This window comes from Macaca fascicularis, chromosome X, assembly GCF_037993035.2.
Source record: "Macaca fascicularis isolate 582-1 chromosome X, T2T-MFA8v1.1".
In the NCBI taxonomy this organism is placed as follows: Eukaryota; Metazoa; Chordata; class Mammalia; order Primates; family Cercopithecidae; genus Macaca; species Macaca fascicularis.
Window position 1 is genome coordinate 41,655,331 of NC_088395.1, and position 14,129 is coordinate 41,669,459.

Genomic DNA, 14,129 nt, shown 5'->3' on the forward strand with positions numbered 1-14,129 from the left:
GTTCTTGGTTCAAGCTATTCTCATGCCTCAGCCTCCCAAGTAGCTGGGATTACAGGCATGTGCTACCACACCCAGCTAATTTTTGCATTTTTAGTAGAGATGGAATTTTACCATGTTGGCCAGGCTGTTTTTTCTGAATTAAATAGTACCTCCTGATACTACTAATAATAACGTAATATGCATTCAGAAAAAATTCAATAGTAATGTGCCTTGCACTTTAATGAAGTACATGATTCATAGTCCCTTGTGCATATAAGATTTGGAAAATACGTGTAATTGGTGTGTTCATTTCCCAAAATTCAAATTGATTAGCCTGATATAAATATCCTTTTCACTTTTCAATTTTTTTTAATGACAATATACTTTACAGTCTATATATTAAGGCTACAGAGGGTGTGAGAAGAGCTCAACCATCTGTGAAGAAAATATACTCTTAGATGCTCTACTTTTGTTGGAATAAATATTCACACCAAGTATCATTAATTCAGAGAGATAAAGGTGTTAAATAGATATCATTTAACAGTCATAAGACATTAACATATTCCTTGGTCTAATACTCAAATTCTTTTTTGATGTGAAATAAGTAAACAGAACTTTCTTTGGTGGTTTTATCAAAGAAATAATTCCTGTTTTATTTAATTAAAAAACTTTACTTTTTTTTTTTTTGAGACAGAGTCTTGCTCTTTCACCCAGGCTGGAGTGCAGTGGCACAATCTCGGCTCACTGCAAACTCCACCTCCTGGGTTCACGCCATTCTCCTGCCTCAGCTTCTCAAGTAGCTGGGACTACAGGTGCCCACCACCATGCCCTGCTAATTTTTTTTGTATTTTTAGTAGAGATGGGGGTTTCACCATGTTAGCCAGGATCATCTCGATTTCCTGACCTCATGATCAGTCCGCCTCGGCCTCCCAAAGTGCTGTGATTACAGGCGTGAGCCACCGTGCCCGGCCTAAAAAAGCTTTACTTTTATTTACTTTTTCATGTTATATATTTTCTTTTTTTATTATTATACTTTAAGTTCTAGGGTACAAGTGCACAACGTGCAGGTTTGTTACATAAGTATACATGTGCCATGTTGGTGTGCTGCACCCATTAACTCGTCATTTACATTAGGTATAGCTCCTAATGCCATCCCTCCCCCACCCCACCCCATGACAGGTCCCGGTGTGTGATGTTCCCCACCCTGTGTCGAAGTGTTCTTATTGTTCAATTCCCACCTGTGAGTGAGAACATGTGGTGTTTGGCTTTCTGTCCTTGCGATAGTTTGCTCAGAATGATGGTTTCCAGCTTCATCCATGTCCTACAAAGGACATGAACTCATCCTTTTTTATGGCTGCATAGTATTCCATGGTGCATACGTGCCACATTTTCTTAATCCAGTCTATCATTGACAGACATCTGCGTTGGTTCCAAGTCTTTGCTATTGTGAATAGTGCCGCAATAAACATACATGTGCATGTGTCTTTATAGCAGCATGATTTATAATCCTTTGGGTATATCCCCAGTAACGGGATGGCTGGGTCAAACGGTATTTCTAGTTCTAGATCCTTGAGGAATTGCCACATTGCCTTCCACAATGGTTGAACTAGTTTACAGTCCCACCAACAGTGTAAAAGTGTTCCTATTTCTCCACATCCTCTCCAGCATCTTTTGTTTCCTGACTTTTTAGTGATTGCCATTCTAACTGGTGTGAGATGGTATCTCATTGTGGTTTTGATTTGCACTTCTCTGACGGTCAGTGATGATGAGCATTTTTTCATGTGTCTGTTGGCTGCATAGATGTCTTCTTTTGAGAAGTGTCTGTTCATATCCTTCACCCACTTTTTTAAGGGGTTGCTTAATTTTTTCTTGTAAATTTGTTTGAGTTATTGGTAGATTCTGGATATTAGACCTTTGTCAGAGATGGGTAGATTGCAAAAATTTTCTCCCATTCTGTAGGTTGCCTGTTCACTCTGATGGTAGTGTCTTTTGCAGTGCAGAAGCTCCTTAGTTTAATTAGATCCCATTTGTCAATTTTGGCTTTTGTTGCCATTACTTTTGGTGTTTTAGTCATGAAGTCCTTGTCCTGAATGGTACTGCCTAGGTTTTCTTCTAGGGTTTTTATGGTGTTAGGTCTAACATTTAAGTCTTTAATATGTCTTGAATTAATTTTTGTATAAGGTGTAAGAAAGGGATCCAGTTACAGCTTTCTACATATGGCTAGCCAGTTTTCCCAGCACCATTTATTAAATAGGGAATCCTTTCCCCATTTCTTGTTTTTGTCAGGTTTGTCAAAGATCAGATGGTTGTAGATGTGTGGTATTATTTCTGAGGGCTCTGTTCTTTTTCCATTGGTCTATATCTCTGTTTTGGTACGAGTACCATGCTGTTTTGGTTACCGTAGCCTTGTAGTATAGTTTGAAGTCAGGTAGTGTGGTGCCTCCAGCTTTGTTCTTTTGGCTTAGGATTGTCTTGGCAATACAGGCTCTTTTTTGGTTCCATATGAACTTTAAAGTAGTTTTTTCCAATTCTGTGAATAAAGTCATTGGTAGCTTGATGGGGATGGCATTGAATCTATAAATTACCTTGGGCAGTATGGCCATTTTCACGATATTGATTCTTCCTATCCATGAGCATGGAATATTCTTCCATTTGTTTGTGTCCTCTTTTATTTTGTTGAGCAGTGGTTTGTAGTTCTCCTTAAAGAGATCCTTCACATCCCTTGTAAGTTGGATTCCTAGGAATTTTATTCTCTTTGCAGCTATTGTGAATGGGAGTTCACTCATGATTTGACTCTCTGTTTGTCTGTTATTGGTGTATAGGAATGCTTGTGATTTTTGCACATTGCCTTTGTATCCTGACACTTTGCTGAAGTTGCTTATCAGCTTAAGGAGATTTTGGGCTGAGACGATGGGGTTTTCTAAATATACAATCATGTCATCTGCAAACAAGGACAATTTGACTTCCTTTTTTTCTAAATGAATACCCTTTATTTCTTTCTCCTGCCTGATTGCCCTGGCCAGAACTTCCAACACTATGTTGAATAGGAGTGGTGAGAGAGGGCATCCCTGTCTTGTGCCAGTTTTCAAAGGGAATGCTTCAGTTTTTGCCCATTCAGTATGATATTGGCTGTGGGTTTGTCATAAATAGCTCTGATTATTTTGAGATACGTCCCATCAATACCTAGTTTATTGAGAGTTTTTAGTATGAAGGGCTGTTGAATTTTGTCAAAGGCCTTTTCTGCATCTATTGAGATAATCAAGTGGTTTTTGTCTTTGGTTCTGTTTAAATGATGGATTATATTTATTGATTTGTTTATGTTGAACCAGCCTTGTATCCCAGGGATGAAGCCGACTTGATCGTGGTGGACAAGTTCTTTGATGTGCTGCTGGTGCTGGATTCGGTTTGCCAGTATTTTATTGAGGATTTTTGCATCGATGTTCATCAGGGATATTGGTCTAAAATTCTCTTTTTTTGTTGTATCTCTGCCAGGCTTTGGTATCAGGATGATGCTGGCGTCATAAAATGAGTTAGGGAGGATTCTCTCTTTTTCTATTGATTGGAACAGTTTCAGAAGGAATGGTACTAGCTCCTCTTTGTACCTCTGGTAGAATTCGGCTGTAAATCCGTCTGGTCCTGGACTTTTTTTTGGTTGGTAGGCTATTAATTATTGCCTCAATTTCACAGCCTGTTATGGGTCTATTTAGGGATTCAACTTCTTCCTGGTTTAGTCTTGGGAGGGTGTATGTGTCCAGGAATTTATCCAGTTCTTCTAGATATTCTAGTTTCTTTGCGTAGAGGTGTTTATAGTATTCTCTGATGGTAGTTTGTATTTCTGTGAGATTTGTGGTGATATCCCCCTTTATCATTTTTTATTGCGTCTATTTGATTCTTCTCTCTTTTCTTCATTAGTCTTGCTAGCGGTCTATGAATTTTGTCAATCTTTTCAAAAAGCCAGCTCCTGGATCCATTGATGTTTTGAAGGGTTTTTTGTGTCTCTATCTCCTTCAGTTCTGCTCTGATCTTAGTTATTTCTTGCCTTCTGCTAGCTTTTGAATGTGTTTGCTCTTGCTTCTCTAGTTCTTTTAATTGTGATGCTAGGGTGTCAATTTTAGATCTTTCCTGCTTTCTGTTGCGGGTATTTTGTGCTATAAATTTCCCTCTATGCATGGCTTTAAATGTGTCCCAGAGATTCTGGTATGTTGTGTCTTTGTTCTCATTGGTTTCAAAAAACATCTTTATTTCTGCCTTCATTTCGTTATGTACCCAGTAGTCATTCAGGAGCAGGTTGTTCAGTTTCCATGTAGTTGAGCAGTTTTGAGTGAGTTTCTTAATCCTGAGTTCTAGTTTGATTGTATTGGTCTGAGAGACAGTTTGTTATAATTTCTGTTCTTTTACATTTGCTGAGGAGTGCTTTACTTCCAACAATGTGGTCAATTTTGGAATAAGTGTGATGTGGTGCTGAGAAGAATGTATATTCTGTTGATTTGGGGTGGACAGTTCTGTAGATGTCTATTTGGTCTGCTTGGTGCAGAGCTGAGTTCAATTCTTGGATATCTTTGTTAACTTTGTCTTGTTGATCTGTCTGATATTGACAGTGGGGTGTTAAAGTCTCCCATTATTATTGTGTGGGAGTCTAAGTCTCTTTGTAGGTCTCTAAGGACTTGCTTTATGAATCTGGGTATTCCTGTATTTGGTACATATATATTTAGGATAGTTAGCTCTTCTTGTTCAATTGATCCCTTTACCATTATGTAACAGCCTTCTTTGTCTCTTTTGATCTTTGTTGGTTTAAAGTCTGTTTTATCAGAGACTAGGATTGCAACCCTTGCTTTTGTTTGTTTTCCATTTGCTTGGTAGATCTTCCTCCATCCCTTTATTTTGAGCCTATGTGTGTCTCTGCACGTGAGATGGGTCTCCTGAACACAGCACACTGATGGGTCTTGACTCTTCATCTAATTTGCCAGTCTGTGTCTTTTAACTGGGGCATTTAGCCCATTTACATTTAAGGTTAATATTGTTATGTGTGAATTTGATCCTGTCATTATGATGTTAGCTGGTTATTTTGCTCGTTAGGTGATGCAGTTTCTTCCTAGTATCGACGGTCTTTACATTTGGCATGCTTTTGCAGTGGCTGTGAACTTTAAAAAATTATATAGCTGGGACTATAGGTGCATGGCATCACGCCTGGTTTTTTTTTTTTGTTTTTTGGGTTTTTTCTGACACAAAGCAACGGTATTATGACTTTGGGTAGCCGTCATTGCAAAGTTTTTCTTTATGTTATTTCCTTTTTTTTTTCTTTTTGTGGAGACGGGGTATTGCTCTTATCTCCCAGAGTAGAGTACAGTGGCATGGTTGTAGCGCACTGCAGCCTTTCACTCCTGGGCTCAAGTAATCCTCCCACCTTACTCTAATTACTTAGAGTAATTACTCAGTAATTACTTACTCAGCCTCCCAAGTAGCTGGGACTACAGGCTCAAGCCACTGCAACCAGTATCATTTTATTTCTTCAACTTGCAAGTTATCCAGGAGTTTTTCATATTTAAATTTCAACCATTCTAAAAAAATCCCTCTTACATCGACAGTAATGATTTACAAATACACATGGACAAATACTGAAATATAACATAAGCCTGCTCATACCAGCTGGATAACATTCTAATTGAGTTTTTCCATCTTCAGATGACATACGTAGTGAAGTTAAACTGTTGTTTAGACATGGCATGTGATACTCAGCTCAAAGAGCTGTCTTAAACTTTTTCATTTAAGTTTACTGACTTTTTTTTGTCTTTTTCATGCTAGAAATTTATTATGCATCAAGCTCAAATTACTTAGAACAAGAACTATAATCATTGGTAGGAACAAAATAAATACGCTATTAGCCAAGATAAGCTTTGAAAGTCACTGTAAGTAGGTAGTGTATAATGTTAAAACTATCTTCTAAAAGATTTGAAAAATGACTAAAATGGCTGCCATTTTCATTGTTATTTGGCATTTAAACTAGCTTTGAATGAACAAAAGATCCCTGTTATGGAGAAAGTGAGAAAAGTAAAGGAGAAATAGGAATTACCTCTAAACTGTTCATTACGTATCTGGGAGGGCAAAACAAACAAACAAAAAACAAAACAAAACAAAGAAAGTATCTAAAAATTATGCACTACTCTTTTCTGGGGGAAATCAGGAATAACTAGCACTGAGTATCAGAGGGGTGAATGCATATTTGAGAAGTAGCAGTCCTCCTACCTCAGGCTCCTGAGTCGCTGGGACTACAGGTGCGCACCACGAAGCTTGGTTAATTTTTTATTTTTATTTTTGTAGAGATGGGATTTCCCTATGTTGCCCAGGCTGAGAAGTAATATTCTTTTTTTTTTTTTTTTCTTTTTTTTGAGACGGAGTCTTGCTCTGTCGCCCAGGCTGGAGTGCAGTGGCCGGATCTCAGCTCACTGCAAGCTCCGCCTCCCGGGTTCACGCCATTCTCCTGCCTCAGCCTCCCGAGTAGCTGGGACTACAGGTGCCCGCCACCTCGCCCGGCTATATTTTTGTATCTTTTAGTAGAGACGGGGTTTCACCGTGTTAGCCAGGATGGTCTCGATCTCTTGACCTCGTGATCTGCCAGTCTCAGCCTCCCAAAGTGCTGGGATTACAGGCTTGAGCCACCACGCCTGGCAAGAAGTAATATTCTTAAGGAGAATCAAGATCCACTGAAATTGGCCGGGCGCGGTGGCTCAAGCCTGTAATCCCAGCACTTTGGGAGGCCGAGATGGGCGGATCACGAGGTCAGGAGATCGAGAGACGATCCCGGCTAACACGGTGAAACCCCGTCTCTACTAAAAAATACAAAAAAATAGCCGGGCAAGGTGGCGGGCGCCTGTAGTCCCAGCTACTCGGGAGGCTGAGGCAGGAGAATGGCGTAAACCCGGGAGGCGGAGCTTGCAGTGAGCTGAGATCCGGCCACTGCACTCCAGAGCAAGACTCCGTCTCAAAAAAAAAAAAAAAAAAAAAAAAAAGATCCACTGAAATCTCAAAAGTGTCCTGTAATACTATTCCATGTCATGGCCTTAAGATACATTATTAATCTACTTTTAAAATATTTTATTGTTTTGCATAATATGAGGAAGTAGCATGGTATAATAAAATGAACATTCATTCATTTATTAAATCACTAATATTCATTGAGCACCTACTGCATGCCAGATACATTCTAGGTGCTAGACAGAAGTGAACCAAGAGCCAAAAATCCCTACACTTACGCAGCTTATATTTTATGAGGTAGACAGACAATAAACATATAAGTAACATATGGGTATGTCTTAGGGTGACAGATGCTATAGAGGAAAATAAGGCAGGAGAAGGGGGATAGGGAATACTGGTGGCATTCCTTCCCCTACATTTTAAATAGGGTGGTCAGGGAAGGTCTTACTAAGAAGTTGATACCTAAGCTAAGACCTGAAGATGGTGAGGGAACAAGTCATGATATCTGAGGGAAGAGTATTCTAGGGAAGGGTCATGCAAAGGTGCTGAGGTGAAATGTGCCTGCAGTCTGAAGAACAGCAAGGAGGCCGATATGATGGGAATGGAGTAAGAAGGGAGAGTAGGAAGGGGTGAAATGAGTCAAGTGTCAGGAAGCCAAACTGTATAGAGAATTAAGAAAGAATACCTAGAGGGAGAGGCCTGGATTCAGGAGTCATTGTTGTACAGATAGCATTTAAAGCCATCAAAACTAGATGAGCTCTCCAAGGGCAGGGAGTGTAGATGGATGTGATATTGTGAAATATATATTTGGTCTACAACTCCGTTTCCTGGAATGCAATTCCTAAAATCCTTAGAATGGTGTAAGGGCTATCTTTTTGTATGCTAATAATTAACTGATGGCTGGCAGCCCCTAGGCAGTTGCAGGATGAGGGCTGGTCACAGGAAAGAACAAGGAGGGATGAGAGGGTTGGGACTTTTGGCCCCACCCCCAACCTCCAGGGAGGGGAGAGGGGCTGAAGGTTGAGTTGACCACCAATGGCCAATGGTAATGAAGCCTCTGTAGAAACCCAAAAGGACAGGGTTCAGGGAGTTTCCGGATAGCTGCACACATGGAGGTTCCTGGAGGGCAGTGCATCCACAGAGGGCATGGAAGCTTCCCACTTCACCCCTACACCTCCATCAATGCATCTCTTCATCTGTATCCTTTGTAATTTTCTTTATAACACAATGGTAAAAGTGTTTCCCTGACTTCTGTGAGCTGATCTAACAAATTAATGGAACTCAAAGAGCAGGTGTAGGATCTCTGATTTGTAGCCAGTCAGTCTGACGTTCTGGAGGCCTGGACTTGTGACTGGTGTCTGAAAGGGCGGGAAGGGGAGGCCCTGGGGACCAAGCCCTCAACCTGTGGGATGTGATACTATAGTGTCAGAATTGAATTAGGGAATACCCAGCAGCAGGGCTGATTACTTGCTTCTTAATGGGGAGAAATTCCCACACATTTGGTGAAAGAAGTCTTGCGTGTTGATTGTTGTTGCTGTGTGGTGCGAGAACAGAGGAAAACAGTTCTGAGTTTTTCCACCTTCAGTTAGTGTCAGTGAAGTAGGGTTTGCTAGAACGGTCCTGGCTCACAGAAATATGTGGTTTGGGAAGAGAAAGAATGAAAGGGTGGGAGATGAGGAACCTTTGACTCCTGGGTAGACTACGTGATCTTCTATGGTTTGGAGCTGCAACTGTGCTGCAATCAATTACTAAAGGTAAAAGTTACCAGTGGAATTTAGAGATGGATCCAACTCAGGGAGTTGGTTCACTGGATGCATAAGGATATGCAAACTAGAAAGAAAAAGGTGAAGTATTCAATCCCTTGGTGGTGGTTGTCTGTAATAGCTGAACGGAAATGAAACAAATGCTGGATGAGGCCTTGATGCTAGATCAAGCTCAGCTTTCAGTCTGTCTGAGCCCAGGCCACTAGCCTCCAAGCTGACCCCCAAAGGAAAAATTATACAGGGATGACAGTACCTCTACTACCTGTGGTTACCATGACGGTAGTTCATGTGAGAGAAGGGCAAAACCAAGAAACTATTGAAACCAGAGGGTACAGTGTGAAGAAATTGTCTCATTTCATAGATTGGTATAATCAGTTTACTGAAAATCCTTTATTAAAATGGATTGTGAGAGTAACTCATTTAGGGCACTTTCTTTGGTTTTAAATGTCGCAGAGTGGACAGGCATGTTTGGGTTGATGCAGGACCCACAGCTCACTATTGAACAATCACAATGGGTATAATGTGATCCATACACACAGGAAGTTATTCCTGAGGGAACAGTCAGCCTAGTGAATGGAATAAAAGCCACTGTAAGGTCTGTATACCCTGAGAAGGTAGAGACTGTCCAACTCTACCTATAAATGCCAAATGGAGTACCCCAGGTGAAGCAGCTCATTTGGTTCCTATGCAGGCCATGTGGGACTGGCTTTATGATGACTGGGATATTTACTCACTGAATACATCCATTGCTCTGGTTGTAGTAAATGCTATGGCTAAGGGAGCCTCTTTTGTATGGGCACCAATGAAAACATGACTGTAATTAACAAAAGACTGGGGAAAGGCAGAGGGAAGAGTCACAGGACTCATCCCAGGAAGGTGAAAAGTTTAAATGGTTATTAAGAAATAAGGTGAATGAAGAAACATTGATTGGGTGAAACTAAGAGAAAAAAGAAAGAGGAGAATCATGGGACTCATCTCAGCAGGGTGGAATCTTTAGAGGGCTATTAAGAAATGGGAAGAATAGGGCTGGATGCAGTGGCTCACACCTGTAATCCCAGCACTTTGGGAGGCTGAGATGGGTGGATCACCTAAGGTCAGGAGTTTGAGACCATCCTGGCAAACACAGTGGAACCCCGTCTCTACTGAAAATATAAAAAATTAGCCGGGCATGGGCGTAGGCACCTGTAATCCCAGCTACTCGGGAAGCTGAGGCAGGAGAATTGCTTGAACCTGGGAGGTGGAGGTTGCAGTGAGCTGAGATTGCACCACTGTACTCCAGCCTGGGTGACAGGGCAAGACTCTTTTCTCAAAAAAATAAAAAAATAAAATAAATAAATAAAAAGAAATGGGATGAATAAAGTGGAAATTGATGGGGTTAAAACAAAGATCTCAATATAATACTATCAAAGGTTGGTAGGGAGCCTCTGCTGTTCTCCCAATGTTAAGGGGTTCCAAACAGGTTTGCTGTATTCACCCCAGTTTGGAGAAATTGAAAAAGTCAGAAGGCAGAGATTACAGTGAGAAAGCTGACCAACAATTACTTGGGGTAATGTTGAGGCAGGTTAATCAAGACAAAGATTGACAAAAGGAGCAAGGTCCCTCGGCTCAACCTGCTGTTGCGGACTCAATGCTTTTTTTTAAAAAAAAAAAAAAAAAAGAAAAGGGTAAAAGTAAGGGTTGATAGGAGTATGAGATTTGGAATGTTTAAACGGGATATACATAAATAAGTTATGTCTCCTTTACCTAAACATTTTATGGAACTGGATAACTATGACTGGGTGGGGGACACTTCCCCTACTCAGTATTGTAAAACAGAAGAAGTGTAAATCTGCACTTCAAGCAAATATTAATTGGACATGCTAACTAGGCACCAGTAAGATTGCTTGAGCTCACACAGTGTAGAGTAGAGAAGCTGAAGTGCTAGTAGGGACAAATTCTCCATCTGCTTGCCCTTTGCAGGGTGTTTACTGGGGCTTATGGCCAAAGTCTGTGAGCATCTCCCAGTGACAACTACTGGGAGTTTGCACTAGAGAATTTCCACTTGGGGGCATTTACTACCTTGCTATGGGACATTAATTGAAGCTAACCCCTATGACTGAAGGACATAAAATGATCTTGACACCTGAAATACCCATGCTTTCTCACATGATGTCAGAGAAACATTCAAATGGGGATGGCAGTGCCCAGAATAGTTCCATAATAAAATGCAAATGGTTTATACAGGAGCATCCTCCCTGGGAAGTGCAAGGAGGAAATACTCTCAAGCAGGGAGCCTCTTTTTCCCTAGGACTGACTCCGGAACTGTGTGAGGACCTGCGGGATTCTACCGACCCTTGGACGGAGCCCCGTGAACAGCTTTCAACTGACCAGCAAAGAGCTGCCTGGTGTGTGGATGACAGTTCCAAGGTGAACAATCCTGTTTGGAAGGATGCCACTCTTGATCAAAGAAGGTAAGATCAAATTAGCTTGGCGGCTGAATTGCATTCTGAAGAAATGAACACAGGCAAAAGCCCCTGCGTTTGATTTTTTTACTGACTCAGTGGCCTGGCCACCTGGTCAGGCAGAAGGACAGTGGAAACCTGGCCTATTTATTAAAGGGATGCCCATATGGAGAATGGCCCTATGGAAATTTGAGGGGTGCAATAATTAGAATATGTTGATGCCCATCAGAAGAGCCTCTTTCTGGGTTCGGATTGACATTGATTGACATTGACAAGCAGAGAACCCTGCGTGCTCCCTTGAAGTGGCCACCTGGGTCCATGAAATGAGTGGATAAATGGGTACTGCAACAGTGCAGAGATGGCCTGCATCTAGACAGGTTTCTTTTGCACCATCTCAGGCACAAAATGCCAGTAAGAACTGTTCTGTCTGCCAGCAAAAGAGACAGACACTGCCCATGGCTGTGGGGCAGATTTCCTGATGGGAAAGCCCGGAACAAGCTGGCAAGTGAGGCTGATGCTGGTAGCCCTGGGAGGCCACAAATCGGTTTTGACAGGAGTGGACACTGATTCTGGACTGGGCTTTGCTTGCCTGGTGGAAGATGTGAATTATGAGAATGCCATAAAAAAGCCAGGACAGAAGATATTGCACAGATTTGGAGAGCTGAACACCATTTCTTCAGGCCAAAGAACACACAGTACAGCCCATAATGTTCCAGCAGTGGGCAGAGATATTCTTCTCAGAGTAATAGTTTGATAGAGACTAAAATGGGCAGTGAAAACATTGGTTGTCTAAAACAGGGGGAGATGAAAGCAAGAAGGGCTGGCTTACTTGCCTTTACCAGTGTGTACTCACACTCAACATGAGTGGGGCTAAAGGAGTGTCCCCACTAGATATTCTTTTGTTTTTCTGATTGATCTGGGGAAGAGAGGGTGGTGGAGGATGCTGGTATGACTATGCAATTCTTGACAAGAGGGGAGTATGCTGATATAATGACTATACTTCTTTTCTTTCCTTCTTTTCCATATTACCTAAACTCCCCCCGCCCCTCCCTATGCAGTGGTTCTAGGACCAGAGCCATAACTACCAGTGTTAGAACCAGGGATGATTCCTAAACAAGAAATTGTAACTATGTTTTAATTGTAAAATCCTAAACAAGAAATTGTAACTATCCTTTTAAACCTCGTGTCAGAATTCCTAAGGACCTGATGGGGGTAAGTTGTGCAAAATGGGTTAATCGTGAATGCAGCTATATTGCCTGGTGGTAAAAACGGTCCACTAAATTGGCACCTATGTAACCTTAGTCTCCCTGCATGGGAATGGACTAAGGAGGAGGTAATTACTAGACTAATATTGCTGCCTGCCATCTAGACCAGCACCGTGTTGATTCTAATGTTTCTTCCAAAGGTTATTAATAAAGTGAAGAAAAAAAATTAACAGCTGAGAGTAAAAGAATAAATAAATAGGTTATGAATTCAGGGAAATCCATTATTACATTACATTAACACCTTGAAAGAGACTCAAAGCAAGAAAGGTTACTGTCTCTTAGCTCAATTATATCAGGTTTCTGAAAGGGTGAAACCAAGACCATTCCTGCTTTTAGAACCTGACAAGATCAATGGAAAGCCTGCAAACCTGAGTGGCCGCATGCTGGGAGACCTATTCATCATTATGATGATGGACTGAACTAATTATTAATGCTTGACTGAGATTCTAGTAATGTGGCAGTGTCTTTTGAGTTACATATTCTTTTATATTTCTTTTGTTTGTTTGAGACAGAGTTTCGCTCTTGTAGCCCAGGCTGGAGTGCAATGGCATGATCTTGGTTCACTGCAACTTCTGCCTCCTGGGTTCGAGTGATTCTCCTGCCTCAGCCTCCCAAGTAGCTGGGATTACAGGCACCCGCCACCACATCCAGCTAATTTATATATTTTTAGTAGAGATGGGGTTTCACCATGTTGGCCTATGTTCTTTTAATGTAAGGAATCCAGGTTTGAAGACCAGAGGTATACTGTGAAATATATATTTGGTCCTCTAGCTCATTTCCTGGCATACAACTCCTAAAATCCTTAGAAACTCCAAAGATGTCTGATGGCTGGCAGCCTCTAGGTAGCTTCAGGATGGGGTCACAAAGACCCAGGCAGGATTAGAGGGTTGGGACTTTCAGCCCTATCCCTCAATCTCTGGGGAGGGGAGAGGTACCAAAGGTTAAGTTATCACCAATGGCCGATGGTTTAATCAATCATGCCTATAGTAATAAAGCCTCCACAAAACCCCAAAAGGACAGGATTTGGGGAGCTTTTGAATAGCTGTACACATGGAGGTTCCTGGAAGGTGTTGTGTCTGAGGCAGGGTATGGAAGCTCTGCTCCCCTCCTCTCCTATAACTTGTCCTATGCATCTCTGTATTTATATTCTTTGTAATATCCCTTGTAACAAAATGGTAAACATGAGTAAATGTTTCCCTGAGTTCTGTGAGCTGCAGTAGCAAATTAACCACCCCAAAGAGGAAGAGGCTGTGGTGTCCCCAATTTGTAGTTGGTTGGCAGAAGTTTCAGCGGCCTGGACTTATGACTGGTGTCTGAAGAGGTGAGGGTTGTGGGACTGAGCCCTCAATCTGTGGGATCTGATGCTATCTCCAGGTAGACAGTGTTTGAATTTAGTTGTGAGGACACCCAGCTGCAGTCTGCTGCAGAGTTGATTGCTTGCTTGTTGGTGGGGAGAAATCTCCACACCTCGGGTCACAGAAGTCTTCTGTATTGATTGTTGCTGTGTGGTGTGAGTAGTTTGAGTTTTTTCAGTTTCAATAGAGAAAAAGAAGAGGAGCAAGGATGGAGGCCTATGGCATTCCAGTGTGAAGAGGTGGGAGAGGGGAGATGAGGAAGAATCAACAGGATCTGCGAAGGAGCAGCCAGAGAGGTAGAAGGACAACCAAGAGAGCAGGTGTCCCAGAAGCCCAGAGAAGACAGTGTTTCAG

At 41.7% G+C, this 14,129-nt stretch overlaps 1 protein-coding gene and 1 long non-coding RNA gene across 26 annotated transcripts in view; one reads left to right on the top strand and one right to left on the bottom strand.

The window, feature by feature from the left end:
• The window catches only part of LOC135969076 (uncharacterized), a 32,235-nt gene extending 19,901 nt beyond the window's left edge, over positions 1–12,334 (top strand). The window contains exon 2 of the long non-coding RNA XR_010584156.1: positions 11,002–12,334. This is a non-coding gene — a long non-coding RNA (uncharacterized lncRNA). The remainder of the gene's footprint in view (positions 1–11,001) is intronic.
• Positions 1–14,129, bottom strand: part of CASK (calcium/calmodulin dependent serine protein kinase) — a 413,308-nt gene that overhangs the window by 124,547 nt on the left and 274,632 nt on the right. The gene's annotated exons all lie outside the window — the stretch shown is intronic.